Source organism: Rhodnius prolixus, unplaced genomic scaffold (assembly GCF_049639745.1).
Source record: "Rhodnius prolixus isolate KJV_2025 unplaced genomic scaffold, Rpr scaffold_8, whole genome shotgun sequence".
Taxonomy (NCBI): Eukaryota; Metazoa; Arthropoda; class Insecta; order Hemiptera; family Reduviidae; genus Rhodnius; species Rhodnius prolixus.
Genome location: NW_027411593.1, coordinates 36,811,486 through 36,825,688, shown reverse-complemented (window position 1 = coordinate 36,825,688; position 14,203 = coordinate 36,811,486). Strand labels below are relative to the sequence as shown.

General features: G+C 29.4%; 1 long non-coding RNA gene across 2 annotated transcripts; it reads right to left on the bottom strand.

The window, feature by feature from the left end:
* Nucleotides 1-8,294: 8,294 nt before the first annotated feature.
* Nucleotides 8,295-13,218, bottom strand: LOC141451399 (uncharacterized). Of its 2 annotated transcripts, XR_012456740.1 has the most exons (5): nt 12,929-13,218; nt 11,759-11,897; nt 9,749-9,904; nt 9,175-9,296; nt 8,295-8,979 (listed from the first exon to the last, which is right to left on the bottom strand). It is a non-coding gene; the product is annotated as an uncharacterized lncRNA (long non-coding RNA). The 2 variants fall into 2 exon arrangements; XR_012456739.1 differs by lacking the exon at nt 8,295-8,979 and having other exon boundaries at nt 9,108-9,296; nt 12,929-13,179.
* Between the last annotated feature and the right edge of the window lie 985 nt (nt 13,219-14,203).

Here is a 14,203-nt window from a genome sequence, read left to right as displayed (position 1 = left end):
AAACGTCTTCGAACTCCTCTAGGAAAATTTATGTGACACCTTTAATTTAATAAGTCATGGGTGAATATTGAAGTAAAATGGACTTTTATAGATACTTAAAACTTTTTTATTTAACATAATCGTACAGCAGAAGAACTATCATAAATTTGATTATATGAAACTATAACAATAGCCTTCACAATTAAAATGTCAGGCAAAAAATGTTTCCGAACATCAAAATTTTACAGACAAAACATCTGTGTGGATTGCACTAATGTTGTCACAGACGGCGGTATATCAGGACACCGTAAAAGTTATTCTTTCAGTTGATTTTTGTTTTTAATTTTTTGAAGTTACTTCCAATATGGTCCCATAAGTGTTTTATAGGATTCAAATCAGGTGATTGAGCTGGAGTCCGAACCTGTCTAGGAGCACTATGAGCAGCCACTCTTCTGTCTTTCTGTTTGGGATCATTATCATGTTGGAAACGGAAAATGCTTTTTAGGATGAGTTTAATTACGCTGGGAATTAAATTTTTTTTTCAGAATGTATATGTAAACAAATTTAATCCATGATTTCTTCTATAATATGTAAATTGCCAACTCCAGCCTGGCCCATACAAGCACTCCACCACCTCCATGTTTTACCGTGTGACTACATGTTTTTTAGTTTTAAATGCTCCCCAGGCTTACGCCACACTTTTTTCCCATCTGACCCTAATACGTTGAACTTGATCTCATCCGTGAAAATGACTGTCTCCCAAAAATGTTCATGCTTATTCAAATATTCCTTTGCAAATGCAAGGCGTTTTTCCTTGTTCTTCTTACTGATGTACGGCTTATTTCTAGACGTACGACCATGTAAGTTATGTTTTTTTTTAAAGTGTTTCGAACCGTTTGGGGTGTAACTGAAACATTATATTCCCGTTGAAGAGTAGCTGCTATTTCTGGAGCATTTGTTGATGGGTTGCTATGAATTTCCTTGAGAACTGCTAGCTTTTAGATGCGGTTCAACTTTCTGGGCGGCCAGTACGAGGTCTGTTGTTGACTGTGCCAAGCTCTCTGTACCGAGCAATTATGTTATGAATCATCCCTGGTGGTTTCTCAAAGATTTTTCCTATTTTACGAATAGATTTGCCTTTTTTATGTAAATTAATAATAGCTTCTCAGCTATTATATCTCTATTCATATGGGCAGGGAATTTCCTTACTGAAGGCTAATATCAAACTAAATCACTTCAAGGTATTAGTGTATTATAGAACAAACCATAAGGTACAAAGGTTCCTATTTTATAATATAAAAGTATTTACACAGGTGTTCGGAAACTTTATTGTTAGCGATTTAGTAGTTTCAAAATTAGTACACTGCCAATTAACAGCTCTAGATTAATTTCTTTCAGAGGCAATAATTAATGCTTAAAAGTTGTTAAATAAAAAAGTTATGTTTAGGCATCGGCTGAGCCATTATATTTATTTTGGTTGCATCTAATGTTCTATTCAACATTGGGTGTCCAGAGACGTATTTTTACTAAGAGAATCTCGAACTAGGACATTGAGAATTTTCAATTTTGTAAAAAACTTATCTGGCTAACTTGTTTTTTTTAGAAAAAAGGGCTGTTTTTTCTCACTTAAAGCATTATAGTAGTCTCATTTAAAATAAAGTGACTCTGAAAACAAAATTAATTTTTCACTCAAGTACGTGAGAATTTGGATAAAAATAGTTAAAATGTTAAAAGTCGTTAGTAGAAACTTTATAAGTGCATAAAACGTACATTATTGAATTGTTTGATACATTTAAAAGTAATAAGACTAGTTGTTTTAACTTGCAAGGTTTAATATTATTAAATGGATTTTGTTTTCAAACCTGGTTCAAAGTTACTTCTTGCCAGATGTCTGTAAGAAGTTATGAAAATTTGTCATTTTAATTAAAGAAAATAGGAACTATGTTAAATGATAGAATTAGAACTTCCAGGTTTGTAAGAGAATATCATACTTGATAGAAAAATATTAAAAGTGAAGAAAATTCTTTATAATAATTGCATTTAGCATTATCATAAATGTAATTGGTCCAGATTAATAATGTGCTCATTTTTGTACAAATCCTAAACAGTTTGAGTAAGCCTCTGATAGATGAAAATTCTTTTGTTTAATAGAAGTTCAGAACTAAGTTTTTTTTCTTTCTTAATGTTATAATCCACTTCAATTTTTTTTCTGTAAAACTTACGGTATGTTCATTTTGTTACAGGAAATATAGTAAGCTTTATATTAACGTAGAGATATTTATTGCATCAAAATACCGGGAATGATGCTTGGATGAAAAGCATTATTGGATTTACTAACGACTTATTGCATCTACATCTGCTCATTATAACAGAATTTTTTTTTAATTTTTGTTGTTATGGTAAGTTACTTGTTACGTTTAATTTAAAAAAAGATATCCTTTTACTCTATTCTCTAATTCCCTTACTTTATTCTTTAATTCATTTTTATCTTAGATGTTTTAGAAAATTTTACTTGCGTGTATAAAAATTCTCTGACTCATCAAAATATCATGGGATATGTTATATATTATATGCATAGTATATTATTTATTTTATAAATAGCTTCTGTCGTGACTGTCTAGGTTTAGGGTAAAAAAATCAGGCAGAAGACATACTATCCCTAGATGTTAACAATGTAAACAAATATAATAATTGTTATAATAATATTAAGCCCTGAAGATGATCTTCGGTAGAAAAAATAAAAAATTATGAAATTGACAACATTCTTTCTTCTTTTTTAAAAAGATATTGCGTACTTTTTATATTTGTTTTTAGATACTTGACGAGTTTAAAAATACATTTTTGTTATATATATTTTTGGGTTCAGAAGCGTACAGATTTCGTAACAATTTGTGAAAAAGTCTTTTTACCAAAGAGGTAAGTTCAGTGTAAGCAGATAACATTTTCCATTTACCTACTCTTGTGAAATGTAAATACAAATTATCTTGCGCTCATTTACTGAGAATAGCGCAGAGTGCACGGCCACCATTTAGTTGTACTCAGGTGCAATTAGATCATAAATATAAAGCACAAGTTCATGTTTTTCTTCATTTACTGTTACTTCTTTACTGTCTAGTGATAGTTCTTTATGAATTGTCTCTTGTCTTTGATTTTACTTGTCGTAGCGTGCGTATTTCTAGTATCCCTTAACGGTTTCGTTTTTTGCTCCATCAACAGAAGTAGATTAATCAGTTTAGCGTAGAGATTTTTGTCTTCAATTACGTTAACGTCTTGCTAAATGTGTGAGGAAGGTTTATGTTAAAATTTTAATGAACTATAAAAAATGCCAGAAATTTCAACTATTTGGATATCATACTTACTAGAAATGACAACAATTAGAATACGAAATAAACAATCCAAGAAAGTCTGCGGCCACTGACATTATTATACACTGAGTGCCCTTCATCGTGCTCACTATAAACTAGCCACACTCAGACTCCTGACAGATTGAAAACTAAACCAACCAACTACAAGTGAGAACTCAACACTATTCGAACAATATTCACAAATAACGATTAGAATTCCATCATTAAAATAATACCTAGTACAAATAAAATTGCCAAAACCAGTAAACCATCCAACAAGTTCTCTAAGATTACTTACATCAGAAACGGGTCTTACAAACTAAGTTACCTTTTACTGAAACTAGGCCTCAAAATGCTAATACATAGGAAAGAAAAGAAAGACGTATGGACATCATAGAAAGAATAGAAATATACAAACAGAAAGCCGTTAAAAAAATTAATATAACAACTTTAGCGACCAAAATTAACTACATATAACTCGGACACGCTATTTAAAGTCATTCCGTTCCAAACGAAGAAAGAGTTGAGCAAACTTTACCGAAACTATTGTACAAAAAATAAAATAAAAAGCGTATCTGTTTTAGTATGTTGTTTGATCTTTATTGTTCAAGGTTTTCCAGAGTTTAATATTAACGCATTATTTATTAAATAATATCACTTATTTATAATAATTTCTTTTAATTTTACCATATTTGTAAGTACAAATGAACTTGGTAAAATGCAGTGTCTTCTGCTCTCATAAGCGCGCCCCCTCATATAAAATACAATTTTGTAAATTATTAAAATTAAAAAAATTACGCAAGTTTATTTTTTTTTATCTTTACATACTAAGTTTCATTAATTTTATTTTAGTATTTTTCCAAAAATGATTTACAGATCATTTACATTTTAATATCTTACTCATCAACACATGTGATATCTTGTAACCATGAATATAACCTTCCTCAGTTACCGAGTGAAGTGTGTATTGGAAACATAGTTGCAAGTAGGATAAACCAACTTATATGTATTTAAACTGATTAATTATCGTCTGATAGTTAATAAAAAGTACAAAACCTATTAGGGATTCAACAAATAGTGCACTACAATGGACGAAATCAGCGATACACTTTTCATTCAGGTAAAATAAATATTAATGCTTAGTGACATTTCAAAATGAGCATGTTTTAAGATATTATTTAAAAATTAATACTTCTATTACAAACCAACTTCCCTAAATGGAAAAGAGATTTTAGGGAAGGTAACTTTTTTAAGTTGATTATTTTAACTGGATTACACCCTATCTATGGTTTCCATTATTTTGGTTACCAAGGCTATCTTTGTCTATTCTCTGGTTACAAAGAAAATCTTGTAACCACTTTGCCTGTGGAAATGTCCTTCAGATAGCTTTAATGCGATGAAGTGTTTACTCAAAAACAAACATTTTGATTATTAATCTTTACAAAAACGGTTTAAGATTAATTGTAATGTTGAGTATTAAATGAAATTAAGAATTTATTCCTATCATTTTCGGTCAAATAAAACGATAATTCTGTTGATTTAAACTTACTGTTTTGAATTAAGCAAAACATTTTTTTACATATCGTGTAAAACTTTTCATTTTTATTCTTAAAAATTTTTTAATTTTTGAGGTTCACACAATTTATGTATAATTTATTTATCACAGTTTAACCCAATCGCTAATAAAATCATATTTTATCCGTGTATATTTTGTTTTATTAATGAAAAAAGTTTAAACTTCTTAATAACTAGTTTTACGGTACATGTTAAAGCAGTAGCTTTATTCAATTCGTTCATTTCAATTAAATATTCCTTAAGATTTAATAGCTAAAAATATTGAGCAAAATTTTATTTTCCTACTTCTCCTCTACTATTTCTCTTCTGCTTCCTATTGTTATTGGTTTTTGTACTGATGCAAATTAGCTATTTATTTGATAATATTAATGAAAAAAGTTAATCATCTGAAACAAAAAGAAAACTGAATGGTTTATATTGGTTGCCACGGACTAGAACTGCTTCCTTAGCAGAAAATGCTCCGATTTCTACAATCTTACTCTAGATGAGAATTAAATTGTAATTGTTAATACAATATTCTTTTCCATTATCCAGTGCTTTCATCCATGGACCTTTCCAACCAGCTTGAGCACATTAACGCTCATCTTTCGTCTGAAGTGATTATCTCTATTGTCCCTTCATTACATGCTGCACGAAGCTGGTAAATGTAAGTCGATTCTCATTCATTCTATTCGGACTATAAAGAAGTCGAGGAAATCTATCGCTCAGTCTGTGGAACTTGTTGTTTAGGTAGGCTAATCTATTATTTCATATGTATCAATATTACAGCAGAAACTAAATCCTTTTTTTCCAGAAATATTAAATTTTTTATATTTAATTTGAAAAAAGTTTTAATTTTTGTGGAAAGTAGGTTTTAATTTGATTCAAAATTCAACGTCCTAGGCGCATGTGAATTCTGAATATCTTTTCAATCAGATTGAACTATTTCTAGTCCAGTTAAACATTTTTTTATTTCATTTTCTTGAAAAAAAAATTAGAAGATAATAGAATTAGAATGAAAATATTAGAAGATTTTAAATTTGATGTATTTTTTTACTCCAATAGATCTTAATTTCATATAAATGCTTTAGTTAAATTACACTCACAGTTATTTACTTTTTTATGAATAATACTTTACCAAATGTAGGTTTTATAATTAAAATTAAATAATTTTGAACAAAATTAACAGTAAAACGGTTTATTTTTGTTAAAAACTTAATCAAAACTTAATTTATGGCAGTAAGTGCAACTTGACTAGAACAAGTGTAATAGAAAGTAAAATTGCAACGTTGGAGCTATTCAGATTCAAATAATATACTATTACGATGTTTTACAATGCTACGAGTTCATCGTAAAAGATCAAAGAAAAAGAAAAGATCATCATCGAAAAAGATTAAACTTTATATTTTTATTTTCATTTTTTTAAATTAATTCCTTAAATTCCTAAAGGAATAAGTAAAAAATGCATACTTAAAAATGGTTCAGTTAAAATTTGTAGTGTCAATGAATTGAACTCTTTTCAATTCAAGATTAACTCTTATGAACTCTTTATTTCATTGAATAATAATGATTTTTCTGATAGAAAAAGCCAATACTCTCTCAAAAAATCATGATGTAGTATAATGGTTAGGGAGATGTCGCTTTGACTGTCGGAAAGCAACTATTGTCCTCACCCTACTCCACCAAGTTGCAGCCTAGTAATGCTCAGCTTTCATCTGGAAATGATTATCTCTATGGACCCTACTTCACATCCAGCAACCGAAAATATTAGGAGATTCTCATTAAACCTATTCTGGAGAATGAAGAAGTCAAGGAAATCTCTACTTACCTCGAATAGAAATGGCGGAGGTGACAGGCTTTTGGAGAATTAAGTAAGAAAATATTTATTTCTCATTAGTTCTTAAGACTTATTATTACTGAAGCTCTACTCCTTTCTATGATTGCCAACAAACGTGATAATATAAGTTAAATTCTTTTTAACAGAAAATAAAACTTTTTTCTCTGACCAGAGCTTTCTCTTAGATTTAAAAGCTTGGTACATAGATCACTATCTAGCGGAGTAATTGTGAACTGTAAATAGTTATAGTTTCTAACTGTGCCGCTAGATTGTGCGGGCATGTCAATTTTTATATTTTCATATCAATCTTTTCAAATCGCTTGTGACTATGATATCTATTCTCTGTTGTATTTCAAATATGTATTCTTTTCTAGTTTTTCAAGCAATTTAGATTGGTAAATTTTAGCTAGTGAAAAATCCATACTGCGGTTCAATCTTCCATCCCATGTTACCACTAACGTCTTCTACATTACGAAGGTCTACATTTTGAGTTTTTCTCTCAAACAAAATGATGGCCTATATTTCTAGGTAAGTGAACATTCCATTGTTATATTGTTCTGTAGTAAATACCGTTACTAAAACCTTTTATTGTGTTTATATAATTAGAATTCATTTTTATATACGTCGTAAATAACTGCAAATATGTTAATTGCCATTTGATTTGTTAAATCTTTGAAAATAAACTATTTCAATACATTTGAACGTATCTTGTTATAAAAGTGTCGGTTTCATCTCTATTTTGCTTCTTCATGACTTACTTATTCAGTAAGTAACTTTTCTGATTATGTAAAATTAACCTTTTTTTTCAATAAAATAGTTCCTAACCAATTAGTAACTATTTTATTTATGTTTTCATTAAATGACTGTTAAATTATGTAGGATTCGACAATAGAGTAATTAATACCACCTTCACTCGAGATTTTTCTTTCTTGTCTTAATGATTATTATTTAGTGGATTAGGTTTTTTAATAAAAGGTTTAATAAAAACCTTTATGTTAAAAAATATATATTTATGTACGTCCTATTTTTACGAAGACCTAGTTTTGATAATGTTTTATTAAAGAAATGTATATATAAATTAATGAAATACAAAAGAAAACGTAAATATTTGCCACCAGATAGGAGTGCTGTATTCTCCCTATATGTACCAAGTAGCAGCCTAGTAATGCTCAGCTTTCATCTGGAAATGATTATCTCTGTGAACCCTACTTCATATCCAACCGAAAATATTAGGAGATTCTCATTAAACCTATTCTGGAGAATGAAGAAGGAAATCTCTACTTACCTCTCTGCCTTTGTAAGATTGTTTTTCAGGTAGACTTATCTATTATTTTATACCTTCTAAGTATTGCAACATAAACTAATCGTATTTTTTTGATAAATTATCTTTTCCTTTGAGTCAGAATAAATAACGTTTTATTTTTTGTAAAATTTGTTAAACTGAATCAAAGCCAACAAAAGGTTTTTAGTTGTAATATGTAATGTGCCTGTTTATGTTGCAATCTTATATGATATTTTTACTTTTATATAAAGAAAATTATATTCTAGTAGGAGAATAAGAAAAAAACCTTTAATTTTTTTTAAAAAAAATATTTATTTGCATCTCTATTCTTTTACATATTTAATTGTAAGAAAAAAAATATATGTTTCAATTATAAAGTGCAAAAAGAAGTGCTAAAAAAGGTAAAAGTAACAAAAAAAGGAATCAAAGATTAGTTCCAGAAAAATCCGTCAGAGGGCGCCACAAAACAGAAACTGTTAGTTCCAAAGAAATCCGCCAGAGGGCGCCACCTACCAGCTGTTTGTTAGAAAGTAGATAACAGTGCTGTAGCCTTCCCTATATATACGGCAGCAGAAGAAATTTTCGTCAGTACGACTTGAGTGATGCAGGGGGGAAGGTCGCTCTGTCGCTCCAAACAAAACTATCTTATCTAGTCTAGTCTAACATTCATCACCTCTCTCCCAAAGAATCATGAAGGTGAGGTGAGGAGATGTTGTCGCTTCGACGGTTCTCCCCACCCTACCCCGCCCTTCCAACGAACTTAGTTATATAGCCTCCCAGAGCAAGATGGCGGCAGTCAACTCACCTGATCGCCAGTGCCCACCAGATCGTCCAGCTGATCAGTTGCTCCTGCACACTCTCACGACTCTGCCAGCCACTTTTAAACCTTCCCTAAAGGTTTTCTTTCTTACTTCTACCACTCTCTAGACCCTGTAACCTTCCTTTTAGGTTATCCTTTTTATTTTTTCGCATTTTCTTCATCACTTTGAAATATTAATAAAATATTATTAATTTTTTACGTTTTATTTCTACTTTTTCATATTAATTAACACATTAAATAGAAAAATAAATTAAATAATTTTTTATGACTTTTTTAGCAACAAAATTACACTTTTTTTTTAACATGCAATTTTTTAATTTTGATAAAACCATGCATATTACGTACAATAACCACTTACTTTTTTTTTTTATAGATTCCTAACCAATGTATGTTGAGATTGATGTTTCACGACTTTTCCACTTAGGCTTCCATTGATGAACAGTTTTGCAGCCAGTACTCTGGATATCACCAGCATTGATTCTGAAAAGCATTATTTATTGTAATTTAAACAATTAAAATGTTTAGTGAGTTTTACCTAGCATTAAACAGCTAGAGAAAAACATCTGTAACAAGTTGATGTATATTATATAAGTTAAATAAAGAAGACTGTAATTAACCTAAAGAATTGACTTTTTTTAAAAAAACCTAAATCTTTTCATTCAATGATAATGAAATAAATTTCCATAAAACACACTTATTCCTTTAGAATAAAATTAATTTGATTGGAAAAATAAAATAACACACATAATCTACGAACATTATTATGGAATTATTTCTATGAAAATGAATTAAAAAATTATAAGCTAATCACGGCTAAGGCCAATGATGAACAATAAAAAATTTTACTAACGGCTAAATTAGTCGTTGCACTCGAGCAGTTTGCATGCATTAGCTACAAATGAACAAACAAATTAAATATAATAACTACATACTTGATTTATTCATTGATTCCTGACAAAATGTATTATGGATAGATGTTTTACGTCTTTTTCACTTGGCTTCCATTGATAAACAGTTTTGCAGCCTGTACTCTAGTATCAGCGGTGTTTACTAAGTTTGATCTTGAATTAGAAGTTTGAGAAAAACAACTGTAACAATTGGTAAAGTATTATCCATAAAAATTAAATAACTGTTGATTGTAATTGAATTAAAACATTGATATATAGATTAAAATAATTTATTTAAGAACTTAAACCTGTATATTTAATGAAAATGAATTTAAAAATCATCAGCTCGACTAAATATAGCTTTAAGTAATTGGAAAATGATACAGAATTAACACGCACGTTTGATGTTTAATATTTAATCCAAATTGAAACAACAAAAATATTAAACTTCTTTTTCAGATACAAAGGAAAAGATTCAAATAATATTTTTTAAAAAATTTAGTTTTTTGTTTCATTACTTTAATCGTATTAAATAATCGATAAAATTACCCCCAAGAACATAGTTTATTAACGGAAATAGAATGAATGCGAATTAGTTATAACCAATCAATTATTTTCCAGTTTAACTAAATCTCTTGTCAAGCAGTTCCAAAATAAACCACTCTACATTCAGTTTTCTTGACAAAATTTAATTTAATTTTTTTAGAATAGTTTTAGAATATTAGCGCAAGTTTCACCTTAATGTAAAATGTATCGCCTATTATTATTAATTTTTTACGTTGTATTTTTACTTTTTCACATTAATTAACAGATTAAATAGAAAAATAAATTAAATAATTTTAGATTTAAAAGACACTTTTTTTAGTAACAAAATTACACTTTTTTTAAATCTCCTTAACAAAAACTTACAGTTTAAAATGTTAAGTATAAGGGTTGATTAAATGCCAAAAGGTACACAAATCAGCGAGTACCCAACATTTCATTAATACTTCATTAATATTTAATTAATTCTACTGCATTAATTTTCATTAATAAGTTATTTTTTAGAATTTATTAGATGTCACAGACCCTTATGCTGGCCACTTCATTCATAATATTTTTTTGTTATAATTATGATAAATCACATATACGTACATGCATGTTAAAGTAGAAAAAGACAAAGTTAGAGTTCACTCATTGATAATTTAAACGATTACAGTACTTCCTCTTAGTAGGTGCAAGAGCATGATAGCACTTCACAGCAACGTAGAGGAGCTTTAACCACTTATTCGAGCTGAATTTTATCAAAATCGGACTAAGCGTTATAGAAATATTGGTAATAATAGTTTTAGAAAGGGCCTTATTTGGGTGGGGCGAACTCCCCTCCTTATGAGGCACAGCGTCGTGACTTTTAAAGGGTAAATCTGTACAAAATGTCGATTCGAATGATAATTCATTCATGAAAATCGGTTCACATGTCGATAATTTGAAACGATTGCTATACTTCCCCTTAATAAGTGTAACAGCAGATCGTCGCTTTATTGTTACGTAGGGGAGCCATAACCCTATCAACCTACCAAATTTTTAATAATCATTTTGGAGGGGGCCTTACATAAAGGGGGCTAACTCCTCTCCCATTCAATGTACAGCATCGAGACCCCCAAAAGGCACATCTACATAAAAGTCCGAATCGAATGACCCCTCATTCATGAAAATCGGTTATCGCGTTCAGGCGCTACGTTGTTTACAAAAAAGGTAACAAGAACAAGAACAATTTTTAAAAATGCCGTTTTTGCTCATTTTCAGCAACTTTTTTCTCGAAATCTATTAGATCTGTGTTGTTGCAAAAAATTACAGTCATAAAGGAGGATTTGCCCTATATTATAAAGAAAATTAGGGAATTTTATCTTTTATAGAAAAAGAGAAAAAAATTGTCAAAGTTTGGTGTTTTTCAACGTTACGCTTTTTCGGGCATTTTTTGACGATCAACCCTTATACAACTGTTCTACCGGACAGTTTTAACATGCAATTTTTTACTTTTGATAAAAACATGCATTACGTACAATAACCACTTACTTTTTTTGTTTTTAATATAGATTCCTAACCAATGTTTGTTGATATATTCACATTGGGTTGGTGTTTTATGTCTTTTTCACTTGGGCTTCCATTGATGAACAGTTTTGCAGGCAGTGCTCTGGTATCAACAGTAGTCTTTCTGAAAATCAGCATTATTTATTATAATGTTTCTGTAATATTGTATGTAATGTAATGTTTTTTGTAATATTGTAATGTTTACTGAGTTTTACCTAGTATTAAGAAGCTACAGAAAAAAAAGCTATAACAATTTATGTATATTATAAATATTAAATTAAGAAGATTGTAATTGATTTATAAATATATAAATTTGCCATGTACTTCATATTCTGTAGTGAAAATTTTGCCTAAAAGTTATATGTAAAAATATATAAATGTACAAATGGTATAAGGGTAAATAAAAACCTTTGCATTTAAAAATAGCTCCCTTTTATTTACGTACCTACAAAGTTAACACCACCTTACAGCAAAATTTCTAAATAAAAAATAGAAGTTTAAGAAGTGAAATAAATGAAAATGGTTCAACAGGATGTTACACTGTTAAACAATCAACTGCAAGGAATAAAAAATGACAGTTCAAGCATTGGCTCTACCATTATTACAAGTGTTACCACAATAAGAAATATTGTTGTAGAAGTAGTAGACTGTATTACTGCTGAATTTCGCGAAAGTAAAAGTAAATTTTTTCTAACTTGAATAAACCTGCACTCTGGAGAGCACAAATGCGAAAAATATACAGATTTTAATCAATTCAAAATTCAATTAAATACACTCTAAAAGTACTAAGTTTTTTTGTAAAATAACTATTTTACTGTTAATTAGGTTTAATTGTCTAAAAAATTAAAAAACATTTTTATAAACAACGTTTGAATACAATTTAAACTTATTCCATTAAAGAAAACTTTTAAGCCCCTCCCCAAAAAAATCAAAGAAAGAGTTAATAATATTAACTAAAGATTTAAATTGACTGAAAAAGTTTCATTTGATTAAAAATTGGTACAGCACGTTGTACATGTAAATTGATCTTAACCTATCTTATACGAAAGTGGAAATATTACTTATTCCGACTCAAATGAAAACATTAATCACTATAAAAAAGGTGTTAGTTAATGATGTAATACTTTAAACGTACTAAATGATGGATAAGCTTACCTGAAGATCATTTCCAAATGCCAAGTGGAAGGTAGATTTCCTTGACTTCTTCACTCTCCAGAATAGAAAGGATAAGGTCCATCTAACATTTTCCAACTTCCACATGATAGCTTAGCATTACTGAGCAGCAAGCCAACAAAGATTTTACTTTAGTCCATAGCGATAAAGTATTACTACGCCATGCTTCCATCTTGCACACCACCTGCTGACTTAGTGGGGAAGGTTACATGGTGGTTATACAAATGCTAATTAAATCGTAAAATATTTTGAAAAAATAATGAAATAAAAATTACTAAACATAGTACTTTTTACTATGTTTGGTACGTTTAGAGCATTTTTAATTGTTAAGTTAGAGTTCTACTATTAAGGGAGGGCTGCGAATTTAAGTTGAAAACGCAAAATTGTATTTTTTTTTATTTGTTCAGGGAAATAATTATTACAATTACTTAAAAAGTACTTAAATAAGTAATATTTTGAAAGACATAAATGAAAATGCTATTAATTAGTGTTTTTGTGTTTGCTTAGTGTCCATTTGAATTTCACCAAACCAACATTCACAACTGCTAATAACAAAGGACTTAAATACCCAACAAAATAATAACCACACCAAAAACAATGAACATCTAACTATCCAGGCAGGAGTGGCAGTAACATTCACTTATTCATCAAATTCATGATACTCAAGAACATGCAATCACTTAGCTGCTCATACTATCAAAAATATACATACAAAACTGAAGACACAGAACTATGCCGCTTATCAGGTTCTACGAACAGCAAATAATCTAAGAATAAAATAAGATATAATAATCTCGTATAAAGTAAAGCGGATAAAGGTAACTCATAATCTTAACACACTCAGACTATGTTAACAAAACGATAGACTTCATCAACAAAAACATACAACACACGTACTTAGAAAAAACAAAAACGATTACACGATTCCATCATCAAATTAAGACTATCACCTAATAAAAAGCACAAAAATACGTATCCATTAATCCTACCCACATCACCTATCCTGAAAGGAAGCACTTACCATTGTTTCTCAAATCTCTATTCAAAGATAACGACAGCCAAAGATAATGGTTTACTTTGTGAAACAATTACTTAGAACAACCAATAATTGCCCAAACCAAGACTATCTAGTGGCGCTTGCTAGAACTACAAAAGAATTGTAATTTTACAAATCGCCGCTAGATAGCATACCAATTTACTTTTACACGTTTATTGGACAACACATTGAACCCAATAATACATATTTAATTAAAGAAA